The following is a 15,899-nucleotide window of genomic DNA, read 5'->3' on the forward strand; positions in this document are numbered from 1 at the left end:
ATAGAAGGAAAACTGGTTAATTTCCTTCTTGATACCAGAGTTACCTTTTCTGTCCTCCTTTCCACTCTAGGCTAACTATCCAAATGTAGCATGAACGTATAACTAAACTTCTCTCAGCCTCTGGGATACAAATGGGAAAAACTAATTTTTTCTCATTCTTTTTTAATAATACCAGAGAGCTTTACTTCCTTGCTAGGAAGGGACATTATAACTAAATTAGAGACTATAGTACTACAAACTCCAAAACAAATAAACCATTGTATAAGTTTTGTGAATTACTGGATATTGTAGGCTGTAGATACCAGGGTTCAGGAAAATAATTTGCCTGCTATATCAATTATTAAAGGAGACTCAATCCCACCTACTCTTCCAAGAAAATAAACTGGGGCCTGATTCATAGACACTGTCTCCAGCACTTGGAATGGTTATAAACAGAGCAGGGCAATTACTATTATTGAGCTCACAGAGCTAAAAGATCATAAAACATAGCATCAGGCCTTTCATTTAGGGAGGGACAAAACTTATCAAATGGCCCAAAAGATGTTTACTGAAAAAAAATTTGTCAAGGACAGTTCAGCGAGTAGTATTGTAAGGGTTAAATTGTAGTGTAGGGCTAACCTGTAGCCTTAAGAAATAACAGCTTTAACACTGTAGATTAAGAGATAGCCTTGTCCTATCAATCAAGGGAACAAAAGTTTAAGGGAAATCAACTGGTTTAGTGTTTGATTGGATTGGGGCAAGGGCATGTCTGAACTGTTTCCACCCCCATCTGGGAACTATTTCTTTGTTCTGTCCCCAGGTGATGATAAAACAATGTGGTCGGCTATAAAAAACTCTGTACCTGGCTGTTTGAGACCGCACTCTGGTCAAGAGTGTCGGTCCTGATTGGTTGGCCTTGCCTCTCATTGCAATAAATTTTGTTGTGACTGTCACTGGTGCCCATAGCATTCTGTTTCAGGAGTCGTGTGGATGCAACAGTATCAGCCTGTGAAATATGTCTTAGAAACAATCCTTTCAACCACAAACTTGCTCTCCCAATCAAGAAACTGGAGGCTATCCAGGAAAGACTGACAATTAGGTTCACTCATATACCAAGGTCAAAGGAATTCCAACATCTGTTGGTATGGGTTGATACTTTTACTAATTGGGTAAAGGTCTTTCCCTGCAAGACAAAAAAGGTACAAAAAGTAACAAAAGTTCTGCTTTATAAAATAATACCCAGGTTTGGCTTACCTAAAAATTTGTAAATTAATACTGATAAATGGCTGCCTTGACTCTTTCTCTAGTAGAACTCCTGGTTATTGGAAAAGTTTTACACCTCAAAATAAAGCAAACTGCTCATACTCAGAAAAACTCTAAATAACACTTCAAAAGCATTATATGCTTTAAAAACATTTTTTAAATTATTAGGGCCAAACTCTTGAAAATAGAGCCACCATTAATACTACTCCTGCTCCTCCATCACCTGAGTTACAAGTGATTCCCTGAAATATGTTGTGTACAAAGTTAGGGTCTCTCCTAGATTGTTTGACAGGTTTGGAAGCTGGGGACATTATCTTAACATATCATCTTTTTGGTCAGTATAATCTTTGTGTTTTTCTCTTTGTATCTGCTAATGTTTATGCTGCCTCATGCCTGTTAGCCTTCCATGGTAGAAACATGCCAGGGACCACTAGACCAACCCTTGGGTAGCCTCTAATTGCTGTACCCCTACACTCTCCCTTATCAGCTAGAAGAAGCCAGAGTGGTCATCATCCCTGTTCCCTAACAGCACTTAGGGGCCCTATTCTGGGGGGGGGGAGAAATAACTAGGAAAAGAGTTAACATTAGGCAAGGAGAGATAAGGGACCTTCAGGGAGGCAAACTACAGCTGCAAGTGGAAGGCTAAAAAAGCAGATGGGGTTCTCCCTTTATGAAATCCCTTATGGGCACCCTCTCCCCATTATCAAAGGCATAAGTGGGGATCTAAATAAGATAGGCAATCTAACTGTAAGGCAACAGATGTGGGCCCTCGGCTCTACCCTAACCACCTTACACCACTGGGAGAGGGAGTGATTACCTGTGAGTCTGACCACAGATGCCCACTTTTTAAACTAGGAGATACGATATAGATAAAGGACTAAAATGTCCAACACCTAAAATCCCTCTGGAGGGGCCTGTTCACTGTCATTTTGTCCACCCTTAATTCAGTAAAGGTAGCTGAGGTGGGTCCCTGGATTCATCACAGCAGAGTGAAGCCAGCATCTTGAAACTGAAAGTGAATTCCTGATCCATCAATGCTGTGCAAGCTGACCATACAGAAAAAGCAATCTGCAACTCCAGAGCCTCCAGGAAATTGCAGGCCTGCTTTAGTCACTCTGGAAGCTGACTAATTTATGTACAGCAGAATCTTGAGAAATCGATGGTCTGAAAAAACAACTGTCCTCATTTTCTACATCTGTTTTCTTACTGTGATGCACTGTTTCTCACTATTATTGTGAGTCTTGCTCTACTCTTTGGCGTAGGGTTGGCCAAGGTCACCCCAGCCAACTGGAAGTGAAGTGAGAGGTTTCTGTTAGCACTCACCTTCCTTTTGTGAATAGGATGCTTCGTTGGTACCAACATGGGGGAAACAATGGCCATAAGAGACTCGAAAATTAGATCCCCACAGGCCTTACAGTAAAACAAAATACCCCAGTCCTGCTACTGGGGTTTGGCTCCTCAAAAGCTCAAATATTTGGAAAAACTGTCTTGTCTGGTGGGGGAAAATTCATCATTGTCTCTGTTAAAAACTTAACATGCCTAGGCCAAAGATTTTATAACTGAACTGTCCAGAAAACCCAATTGTGTGGGGCCCCAGATCACCCTGAGCCAGATCTCCACCCTTGTCTCATCTCTGAGAGGCCTGGGACAATGTCAATGCAGCTATCAAATGGCAGACCCCAGAGGGACTATACTAGATACGTGGAAGGACAACCTATGTAGCACTTCCCTCAGTCTCATCAGGGTCATATTTGCTGGAAACTATTTATCCATCTTTCTTCTTGCTCCTACTGGCCAGAGGGAAACATTTGGGAGTTCAAGTGTATGAGGATAGGGAGACTCAAAGGAAGTGGTGTGACTTACAAATTGGCAATTAAAAAGATGATAAATGGTCTCCTGAGCATATTATCCAATATTATGGGGCTGACACCCGGGCAGAGGATGGGTTCTTGGTCTACTACACTCCCATTTACATGCTCCCACATAATCAGACTACAAGCAGTTATAAAAATTATAACCAATAAATCTGCTGGCGCTCTTAACTTATTAGCCAAGCAGCAAACCAAAACACGCAATGCTATCTATCAAAATCACTCGGTCTTAGATTACCTACTTGTGTCTGAGAAAAAAGTTTATAAAAAGTTTTAACCTAAGCAACTGCTGCCTACAAATAGATAATGAGAAAAAAGTCATAGAGATCACAAATCAAATAAAAAGGACTATGCAAGTCCCCGTCCAGACCTGGGATGGTTGAAACCCCAGGAAGTTATTTAGAGGATGTTTTTCAACTTTTGGGAGATTCAAAACTCTCACAAAAATTATCCTCCCAAATCTGGGAGGTTGCTTAATCCTACCTTGCTTAGCTCCCCTGATTGTACAGTCTGTCTTCAGTCTCACTGAGGCCATGATTTTTAAAAAGATGGCCACTCATGTAATGATGTTATAGAAATATAAACCTCTAAACCAAGATGATGCTCTTTGACCCAAAATAGAGAGATACAAGCATCAGAGGGGGAAATGTGGTAGGGTCCCCTCACTAAGGAAAAAAAAATCTCAAGGCAACCTGGTTATACGTGTACATGACAACATTCCTCATGACCTTATAACATGAGACTACTTAATCAGACTACATGTTTGTGTGTTACCATATATGGGAGACAAAGAAGTAAAAAAAAAAAAAAGAATAAAAAACTACACCACATGGTGTTCAGGGCTCAGTTGTTTGGGTATGAACCCAAATGAGCAGTGCTGGCATGAATAAAGTTTCATCCTGGAAAGAAATGACTCGGTGTCATGACTCTGTGTGAGAATCCTGCTACAATCCAACCCCATGAAAGGCAGCCAGTCTTCCCTCTTAGCAAATCTCGCATGATCTAGGGGATAATTTTTGTGAGATCTAAGGTGAAATCATGTGAGATTTAATCCCAAACTACACGAGATCTCTGGAAGCATTACAAGGAAATTTGACAGGAGTGGGAAGTCCCTAGCCTAGCCTTCTTCGTGAAGGGGAATAGGCAAGGATGGCCATTTGCGGATTGGGAATAGCCGGGAACACATCTGACACTCTTTTATGCAACCAGGCTTCCTTGTTGGCAGATCTAGAGAGATCTAGGTCCAAATCCCACAAGATCTCAGGCAGCATATCTCGGGAAGTGGGCAGGTGTGAGAATTCCCTAGCCTAGTCTCATTTATGCACAGAAAAGAAGGAACGATGGCCATTTCCAGATTGGGGATTTCTATGAATACACCTGCCCCTCCAAAATGCAGCCAGACTTCTCTTTTGGCAAATCTGGCATGGTCTAGGAGCAAATTTTGTGAGATCTAAGTAAAAATTCGTACAATATTGGGTGATATATCAGGGGAAACTAGCAAGAGCAGGTTCCTTAGCAGGAACCTTCCATATCCTGGAAACAGGCAGGGATGGCCATTTCCAGATTAGGGATGACTGGGAGCACACCACCTCAAGAAACAGAAAAGCTTCCTTCTTGGCTAATTCCTTGAGATCAAGGGACAAATCTTATGAGCTCAAACTCCAAATCTCAGGATATCACAGGTGACATGTTACAGGAACAGGATGGGAGCAGAAACGTCCTGGTTAGCCTTGTTATTGCAGGAGAAATAAGCAGAGATTACCATTTATGGATTGGGAACTGCTGGGAACACAGCCACCCCATGAAAGGCACCTTGGCTTCTCTGTTGGCAAATTTCATGAGATCTAAGGCCAAATCTCAACAGCTCTCTGGCAACATATTGTGGGAAATAGGCAGGGGCAGGAACTCCCTGGCCTAGCACAGTTCATGCAAGGAAACTACCTAGCCTAGACTTATTCATGCAGGGCAAATATACAGGGATGGCCATTTACGGATTGGAGACTGCCTGGAACATGTGGGTCCCACAGACACTGAAAGATGGCAACAGCACAAATACCACAGGTTCTGTGGTCATATTTCCTGCCTCTCTGACTTATTTTTTAATGTTTAGTTTTGAGAGAGAGAGAGCAGGGGAGGGGCAGGGAGAGAGGGAGACACAGAATCTGAAGCAGATTCCAGGCTCCAAGCTGTCATCACAGAGCCCAATACAGGGCTTGAACTCACAAATTGTGAGATCATGACCTGAGACAAAATTGGATGCTTAACCGACTGAGCCACCTAGGTGCCCCTTAGACTTCTCAGTGCACTAAAGGCAAACATGGACCAATGAAGTAGGAACAAATGGTCTGGGTGGTCCATTATTCATGCTAAACTAGAGATGATAGAAACAGAATGGTGGGAACTGTAGGAAGAAGCACCACATCCTGGAACCAGCTCTTCTTAACATACAAACACACTCCCTAAGATCTTCCACGCTTTGGACATGCCAGCACAGTCTGCATCTGCCTGGCCCCACTGAAACATAACCAGATATCCCAGTTGGCAAATCTCACGTGATGTGGGGGGAAATTTCATGAGATCTAAGGCCAAATCTCACGAGATCTTGGCCGACATATTTATGGAACTCGTAAGGAGTAGGAAATACCTAATGTAGCCTCTTCTGTACAAGGGAAAAAGGCAAAGATGGCCATCCAGATTTGGGACTTCTGGGAACACTCCTGCCTCCCTGAAATGCATCCAGGGCTACTTTTTGGTAAATCTTTCAGGACCTAGGGGCAAGTCTCAAGAGATCTGAGGCCAAATCTCATGGTTCCTAAATCCAAATCTTGGGAGATCTCAGAGGATACACAGGAACACATCAGGAATGCAAGGTACCTAGTATAGACTCTTCATTGCAGGGGAAATAGGAAGTGATGGCCATTTCAGGATTGGGGACTGCTAGGAAAACACCTGCCCCCTGAAACACAGCAAGGCTTCCATTTTGGCAAATCTTGCATCATTTGGGGCAAATTTCATGAGATCTAAGACCAAATCTCTTGTGATCTTAGTCCAACTCTCAGGAGCTCTAGGGCAATATATCATGAGAACTCGGCAGGAGCATGAACCCCCTAGCCTACCCTCATTCATGTAGGGAAAATATTCAGGGATGGCAATTTCCACATTGTGGACTAACTGGAACACCTGGGGTCCCAGGAAGGATCACAGGTCATATACTGGTGGTGTCACGCTTATATGTCCTGCCTCTCTCAGCCTCATTGGTACAGCAGAAATAAACATGGACCAGTGAAATAGGAACAAATGGGTTATATGTCCCATTATTCATGCTAAACTGGAGGAGATATAAATAGGAAGGTAGGAAGCATAGGGAGCAGCACTGCATCCTGGAACCATCTCTTGTAAACACAGAGACTCCCTGAGAGCTTCCAGGCTTCAGATATTTCAGTGCAGTCTGGGTCTGCACTGCCCCACTGAAACACAGCCAGATACCCCAGATGGCAAATATCACATGGTTGTAGGGGCAAATCTCACAAGATCTATGTCCAAATCTCACAAAATCTCAGCAGACATATCATGGGGACTCTTCATGAGTGGAAAATACCTAGTCTAACCCATTCATGCAGTGTAATAGACAAGGATGGTCATTTCTGGATTGAGGACTGCTGGGAACACACTCCCCCCCCCCCCCCGCCCTTTAATGCAGCCAGGCTTCCCTTTTAGCAAATCTTTGATGATGTTGGGTCAAACCTCATGAGATCTAGGGCTAAATATCTCAAGATCTAAGTCCAAATCTCACAAGATTTTGGGGGATCTCATCAGGAGTGGGAAATACCTAGTATAGCCTCACTTCTGCAGTGGAAACAGGAAGGATTGCCTTTTGCTGATTGGGAACTGATGGGAACACACCTACCTCCATGAAACACAGTCAGGCTTCCCTTTTGGCAAATCTCACATGATCTGGATGCAAATTTGCGAGATCTAAGTCCAAGTCTCTTGAGACTAGAACTGATTCCAGTGCATGATGCTTTTTCCTATAGCTGCCACCTTCCTGTTTCTATCACCTCTAGTTTAGCATGAATAACGAGCCATGTGGCCTGTTTGTTCCTATTTTATTGGTCAGTGTTGAGTCCACTGCACCAAAACTGCTGAGAGAGGGAAGAAGTATGAGCATGTCCCCTCTGATATTTGTGCTGTTGCTGTCTATGAGCCTCATGGGACCCCAGGTGCTCCAGGCTCTGCCTAACCTGGAAATGGTCATCCCCGAATATTTCCCCTGCATGAAAGTCTCTAGCCTAGAGAGTTCCTACTCCTGCTGAGTTTTCCTCTTATGTCACCTGGGCTCTTGAAAGATTTGACCTTATATCTCATGATATTTTCCCCTAGATCACATGAGATTTGCCAAAAGGGAAGCCTGGCTGCATTTCAGGGGGTGTGTGTTCCCAGGAGTCCCCAGTCCAGAAATGGCCATCCTTGCCTATATCCCTTAGCAGAAATGAGACTAGACCAGGTATTTCCTGCTCCTTATGAGTTCCCACTATATGTCGCCCAAGATCTCCTGAGATTGGGCCTTAGATCTCATGAGATTTGCCCCTACATTATGGGAGATTTGCTGAAAGGGAAGACTAGCTGTGTTTCAGGGAGGCTGGTGTGTTCCCAGCAGTTCCCAACCTGGAGATGGCCACCTTTGCCTATCTACCTTGCATGAACAAGGATAGTCTAGGGAGTTCCCACTCCTCCCAAGTGCCCTCATTATATCATCTGAAATCTGTCGAGATTTGGACTTAGATCTTGTGAGATTTGGCCTTAGACCTGGGGAGACTTGCCAAGAGGAAAGCCTGGCTGCATTTCATCAGGTTGGGTGTGTTCCCAGCCATCTCCAATGCAGGAGTGTCCCAGCCTTGCTTATTTTATTGCAAGAATGAGGCTAGTCTAGGGAATTCCCACTCCTGCCAATTCTCTCAATATTTAGACTTAGGTCTCTCTTTCTTTGACCTTAGATATTGGGAGGATTTGCCTCTAGATCAGATTAATGAAAAGGGAAGTGTGGCTGTCTTTTAGGATAGACGGGACAGGATAAAGATGCATTGAAATGTCCAAAGCCTGGGAGAGCACTCAGGGAGTCTATTTTTGTGTTCACAGGACCCAGTTCCAATGTATGTTGTTTTCCCCTAACCCTCCTGCCCTCTGATTTTATCACCTGTACTTTACCAGGGAAAATAGGTATTCAGGTCCATTCATTCCTATTCCATGTTTAGTCATGTTTAGCCCTACTACATTTAGAACGCCAAGTGGCAGGAAGCATGAATGAGGCACTTTGTTAGTGCTGGTGGCACCTGTTGGCCTTTGACCACAATTGTATCCAGTAGTCCCTAATCTAAGAATGTCACAGCGTTTACAATTTAACCTGTAGGAATGAAGCTGAGCTAAGGAATATTTCCTGCTCTTGCCAAGTTCCCATGGGATTTGGCCTGAGATCTCACCATCTCACGAGATTTGGACTTAGATCCCATTAGTGCAGTATAAATTGGCAGGGTGGAGACATTCCTTTATTGGTGACTGGTGAACATCTGGATCCAAAAAAACTATGGATGTTACCAGCACTAACCCATGAGGTGCCTCTCTCATACTTCCTGCCTCTTGGCATTCCTGTTAGAGTAGTTAAACATGTACCAATAAAATAGGAATGAATGGGCCAGAACACCCATTTTTTTGTTTGTTTGTTTTTCTTTTTATATAAACTACAGGTGATAGTAACCAGAGGTCAGGAGGAGTAGGGTGAAACAACATGTAAAATAATTGCTTCCTGGGAACACACAGGCTCCATGAGAATTTACCCAGGTTTTGGACATTTTAGCACATTCTTTATCTGTCTTGCCCCTAAAACGCAGCCACACTTCACTGTTACAAATCTTGCATTATCTAGCAGCAAATCTAAGGCAAAATGTCATGAGATGTAAGTCCAAATCTTGTGATAGCTCATGCCACATATTTCAGGGACTCATAAGGAAAGGAAACTCACTAGCCTAACCTCAGTTGTATAAGGTAAATAGGGCTGGGATGTTTCTGGATTGGGAACTGCTGGGAACACCTGGCATCCCACAAACACACGCAGAGGGTAACAGAACAAATATATGGGGTGCCTTGCTCATACTTCCTGCCTATGATTATTCTAGGGGAGATAATGCTAACAACAGACTGATGAAATAAGAATGTATGGATTAGATGGCTCATTAGTCAGGCTAACATATGAATGATACAGAAAAAGCAGAAGGTATAGGCAGAAGTAAGATGCACAGGAACCAGCTTCTGTAAACACACAAACTGTCTCCCTGAGAGCTCTAAGTATTTGGACACTGTAGCACAGGCTGTATATGTCCTGCCCTCCAAAAGTTCAGCCAGTCTTCCCTGTTGACAAATTATCATGATTTAGGGGCAAATCTTGGGATATGTAAGGCCAAAACTCACAAGACCTCAGACCAAATGCTGCATAAACTTGGCGGGGGCAGGAACTCCCCAGCTTAGCCTCATTCCTGCGGGGTAAATTGGCAGGTTTGGGACATTCCTGGATTGTGGACTGCTGGGAAAATCAGAGTCACACAAAATCTCACATATGCCACCAACATTTCTACACAAGGTGCTTCACTCATCCTTCCAGCCTCTCAGCTTTCCTGGTGCAGTAGGGCTAGACACATAACAATGAAAGAGGAACAAATATATCAGACCATCCATTGTTCAATCTAAACTACAGGTAATAGAAACCGGGGGGCTAGAGAGGTAGGAAGAAACAATGTGTCCAGGACCTGGTGCCTGTGAACACACAGACTCCCCAAGAGCTTTCCCAGGCTTTGGACATTTCAGGGCACTCTGTGTCGATCCTGTCCACCCAAAGTACAGCCAGTCCTTGTTGACAAATATGGAATAATTTAGGGGCTAATCTTCAAGCTCTAAAGCCCAAACTCATGAATCTTGAGACAAATCTCACAGGATCTAGGCAGGAGTGGGAACTCCCTAGCTTAGCCTCTTTTGTGCAGGGTAAATCGGCAGGGCTAGGATATTTCTGAATTGGGGACTGCTTGAAACAGCCAGGTTCCCACAAATGCTCAGAGATGCCACCAGCACTAACACATGGGGTTCCTTGTACATATTTACTGCCTCTCTGCATTCCAGGTGCAGTATGATAAACACGTACCAATGAAATACAAAGGAATTGGCCAGACCATCAGTTTTTCACCCTAAACTATAAGTTATGAAAACCAGAGGTAATGATGTTAGGGAGAAACAACGTGTACAGGAACTGGCTCCTATAAACACACTCTCTGAGAGCTTTCCCAGGTTTGGGACATTTCATCACAGTCCATGTCTGTCGTGCCCCCAGTAAAATGTAGTCACACTTCATGGTGACAAATCTTGCATGATCTAAGGGCAATTATCATAGATCTAAGGCTGAATCTCATGAGATATCAGGGAAAATCTTGAGGGTACTGGGCAGGAACAGGAACTCCCTAACCTAGCTTCTTTTGTGAAAGGTAAATTGGTGGGGCTGGATCATTCCTGGACTGCAGACTACTGGGTACAACCTGGGTCAAACAAAAGCCCATAGAGGCCACCAGCACTAACACACAGGGTGCCTAGCTATACTTCCTGCCTCTTGGCTTTCTAGGTGCAGTAGGGCTAAAGTACCAATGAAATAGGAACAAATGAGCTGTAATGTGTTTTTCATGTTAAACTACAGATGATAGAAACCAGAGGGCAGAAGTGGTAGGGAGAAACAATGTGGTTCATGAGAAGTGGTTCCTGTGAACACCCAAACAGACCCCCTGTGGTGAGCTTTCCCAGACTTGGGACATTTCAGTGCAGTCTGTGTCTGTCCTGCTCCTCTAAAACATGGCAGACTTCCCTGTTGAAAAATCTAGCATGATCTAGGGGAAAATCTCATGAGACCTAAGTCCAAAGTGCATGAGATCTCAAGACACATATCCTGGGAACCCAGCAGGAATGGGAACTCCCTAGCCTACCCTCATTTGTGTAGGGTAAATATGTGGTGCTGGTACATTTCTGGACTGGGGACTCCTGGTAACAACCAGGTTCCCACAAACACATGCAGAGGGCAACAGCACTAACACATGAAGTACCTTGCTCATACATCCTGCCCTTCAGTATTCCAGGTGCAGAACTGTAAACATGTACCAAATAAATAGAAAACGAATGGGCTGGAGGGGCCAAGATGGCAGAACAGTATGGAAGTTTTGGGTTTTTTTTTTTGTATTTCTCATCCCTGAAATGCAGTCAGATCAACACTAAACCATCCTGCACCCCTAGAAAACTGATTTGAGGATTAACGCAATATGCACAACCTGAACCACAGAACTCAGCAGATATATGGCATGGAGAGGTGAACTGGGAGAGAGAGAAGCTGCGGGGGGCAGGGAGCTGTTTTTGCTTGCTGAGAGAGGACTGAGATGGGGGAGAGTATGGGAAAAGCACCCCCCCCGTAAGCAGCTGAAAAGAAAGTGGAAAAGTGGAAACAGCTGCAGGAACTGAACAAAAAAGGGATAAAGGAGAAAAGGAGAGGGTTTAAATTCCATTAAGACTCTATAAACTGGGGGGGGGGGGGGGGTGCAGAGTCTGAAACTCCACAGACCGATACCTGATGGTACTCTGGTGGGAAAGGCGAAACCCGGAGCAAACAGCAAGGTCCAAGGGGTCTTTGGGCCAAATGGGGAGAGGTGGTTCCCCTGTTGGAAGGACATTTGATAGAAGATGTGTGGCCGCCCCACAGGCAAAGGTCCCAATGGACCCTGGAGAAAACCACATTCACGTGCTGGAACAAAGACGTTAAGGGGGAAGCCTGGAGCCAGATGCGTGTTGTGATTTTCCATAAACCCTGAAATGCTGCTGCTACATGACTGTGTGAACCTCTGGGGTGGGCTGGCACCTAGCCACAGTCTCTGGGCATCTGCAGCAGCACGGTCCTACAAATGTTCCTGGGGGTGGGCGGGCACCCGGCCATTGCTCAGTGAGACCCTCCCCCAGAAGGTCTGAGTGGGTCCCCCCTCAGAAGTAAGGGGTTGGGAAACACAGACACATCTGAGATAAAACTCAGGAGGGATGTGCCATCTGGCACCCTGATGGCTTGGTCATGGACAGTGTAAAAGCAGGGAGTGGATGGAAGCTGGAGTCAAAGGAGGTGTGCTTCATTGCTGGTCGGGGAGAGCACAGAGTTCCAATACCAGAGACTGGGTAGCTGGGTGATGCCATTTTCACCCCTCCCATGCATGCACAAAAACACCTGCAAGTGCCACAACTATCCACTCCAGTAAGCTAAGCAGTGCCATCTAGTGGAAAACAGAGCTGCTAAGACTTCCAATACAATGTTGAATAGTGGAGAGAGTGGACATCTCTGTCTTGTTCCTGACCTTAGGGGGAAAGCTCTCAGTTTTTCCCCATTGAGGATGATAGCGTTGGGTCTTTCATATACGGGTTTTATGATCTCGAGGTATGATCCTTCTATCCCTACTTTCTTGAGGGTTTTTATCAAGAAAGGATGCTGTATTTCATCAAATGATTTCTCTGCATCTATTGAGAGAATCATGTGGTTCTTGTTCTTTCTTTTATTGATGTGACGTACCACATTGATTGTTTTGCAGATATTGAACCAGCCCTGCATCCTAAGTATAAATACTAGTTGGTTGTGGTGAATAATTTTTTTAACATATTGTTGGATCCGTTTGGCTAATATCTTGTTGAGGATTTTCGCATCCATGTTCATCAGGGATATTGGTTTATAGTTCTCCTTTTTAGTGGGATCTTTGGTTTTGAAATCAAGGTAATGGAAGGAAAACTTCCAAACTCTTTCTATGAAGCCAGCATTACCTTGTGTTGTCTGATTGCTATTATACTAAGCTGCACCCAACTGGGCCAACTGCACTCTTGATGAACATCACAAGTCTCTCCATCTGCTTGGTTTACAGACTATAAAGTGCTTCATAGTTTGACTTCTACAGGAAACCAAATGTAATTTCAGTCGTATTTCATTCTGTTTGCTGGTCCATTTATTCAATTTTTTCTTTTTCTTGAATACAGAAAGAGAAAAACTTTACTTTTATTTTCCATTTTTATTAAAAAGATTTTTCTTTAAGTTTTTCTACTATAATTTTTATTTTTTTATAAATTTTTATTTTTTGTAAATTTTTAAAATTATATTTTACTTTATCATTTCATTTTATTCTATTTTGTGTTCATTTTTCAAATTTTCAAATGGTTTCCTTTTTTCCCTATTTTTTCTTCTTTTCTTATCTTTCCTTTTTTTTCTCTAATCTATCAAGCTTCTTTCAACAACCAGACCAAAACACATCTAGGATCTAGCATCCTTTCTGCAGTGTTTGGTCTGAGATCTTGCAATATTTGTCCTTTGATCTCACATGACTTGCACCTAGATCCTGTGAGATCTGTCAACAGAAAATTGGCTGTTTTCCTTAAGGGCAGGACAGAGACTGTCCTGAAGTTTCCTAAGCCTGGAAGGATAAATGGCAGCCTGCCTGTGTGTTCAGTGGAGCCAGCTCCTGTGCATTTTGCGTCTCCCACCCCCTGACCTCCTGTTGCTATCACCTCTACTTTAGCATGAGTAACAGGAATGTCCGAGCCCTACCTACTTATCATGCACAAAAGGTGGTAAGCTAAGGAGTTTCTCCTAGTCTTGAGTTTCCATGAATTTGGCTTGAGATTGCAAGATTTTGCTGTAGATCTCATGAGATTGGGCCCTTCATCATGTGAGATCAGGTCTCAGGGAAGAAGTTGGAGCTTTCTTTGGGGGAAGGACAGACTCATGTTGCTCTGAAGATTCCAAAGCATGGAACAAAAAAACAGAGACTGCCTGTGTGTTTAAAGGAGCCCACCTCTGTGCACTTGTTTCTCCCCACACCCTTCCCCTACTGTTACTGTCAACTTTAGTTTAGGGTGAATAACTGGCCACCCAAACCATTAATCCTTATTTCAGTAGTCTCTTGTTACTCCTACTTTACCCAGGATGCTGATAGAGGCAGGAAATATGTGTGATACTTTGTGTCTTTGTGCTGGTGGTGTTAGGGAGCATTTGTGGGACATTAGGTGTTCCCAGGTGTCCCCAATACAATAATGTCCCAGCCTTTCCTACTTATCCAGCACAAAGGAGACTAAGCTAGGCATTTGCTCCTCTTGCCATGTTCCCATGAGATTAGCCTTAAATCTCCTGAGATTTGTCCCTAGGTCACCTGAGACCTGACAACAAGAAAGAAGTGGCTGTTTTTTGGGGAATAGGACACAGACTTCCCTTAAGTATCCAAAGCCTGACAAACATCCCAGGGAGACTGTCTGAGTGTTCAGAAGGACTGGTTCCTCTGCACTTTGCTTTTCTGCACATATCCATCTCCCCTGCTTCTTGCACCTCTAATTTAATGTGAATAATGGGCTGGGCTGGTCCATTAGTCCCTCTTTCTGTGATCTGGTGTTATGCCCACAACATCTAAGATGCAGACAGACTGGAATTATTAGGGAGGCATCTTGAATGTTTACATGGTGACATCAAGGGGGACTTTGTGAGACTCGAGGTTTTCCCACATTTTCCCAGGTTTTCCCAGTCCAGGAATGTTCCAGCGCTACCTACTTATCCTCCACACAACACACAACACACGAACTACAATACACAACACAATCACTGCACAAAGAACCCACACATAGCAGTATATGACACATACACCACATTCACACAACACATGTGTCACATTTTCTACACATACACCAGAAACACAACACGTGCATGAAACATATAACACATACACAAGACAAACTGAAACCACATAAACCACACACACACCACATATACAACACATATACCACACAAAAATATATACAACACACACCCAAACATACTCAATACAAAAAGACACCACACTACAAAATAAAAACCCACCACACATATAACACACACACTTTAAACATATACAAAAGCATTCCACATATACACCTCACACACACCACACATACAATATCACACCCCCTCACATACATCACCCAAACACAACACATATACCTCACAAAACCACACCACACATACACCATACTCAGCACACATATACCACAAAAATACATACCACAATACACCACACACATAGCCTACAAATAATGCACATACCATGCATGCACCAAAATTTCACACAAATATGCCATACACACAGAATACACATTATACCACACATAGAACATATACCTACTACTCTTAAAATACACAAAACAATTTCTGCAATACACATACACACAATAAACATTCAATATACACTAACCCATATACGACATACAAATGCACATTACATACACCAATCACACAACACATATACAACACAGATATACAGATATACACCAAACACAACACACATGCAAAGGACACACACACAACCCACACACTGCATAGAGCAAACATGGACACCACGCATAAACCACACATTCACACATTCACCACCCACACACATACACCACAAAATACACATATACTACACATACAGTACACATATACAAAATACACACCACACAAATACAGCAGTCACAACACATACATCCCACACACCACATATATACCACACACGTATATACTACACATTCATTACACATAACAAATACACCCCATATACACTACATACATAAAACATTCACACCATACATAAAACACACAGAACACACTTATACCACAAAACATTGTACACACACCAATCAACTGAAACACAACACACAAATACATCTCACACATATACACTACAC

The sequence above is a fragment of the Prionailurus viverrinus genome, chromosome D4, assembly GCF_022837055.1.
Source record: "Prionailurus viverrinus isolate Anna chromosome D4, UM_Priviv_1.0, whole genome shotgun sequence".
Taxonomy (NCBI): Eukaryota; Metazoa; Chordata; class Mammalia; order Carnivora; family Felidae; genus Prionailurus; species Prionailurus viverrinus.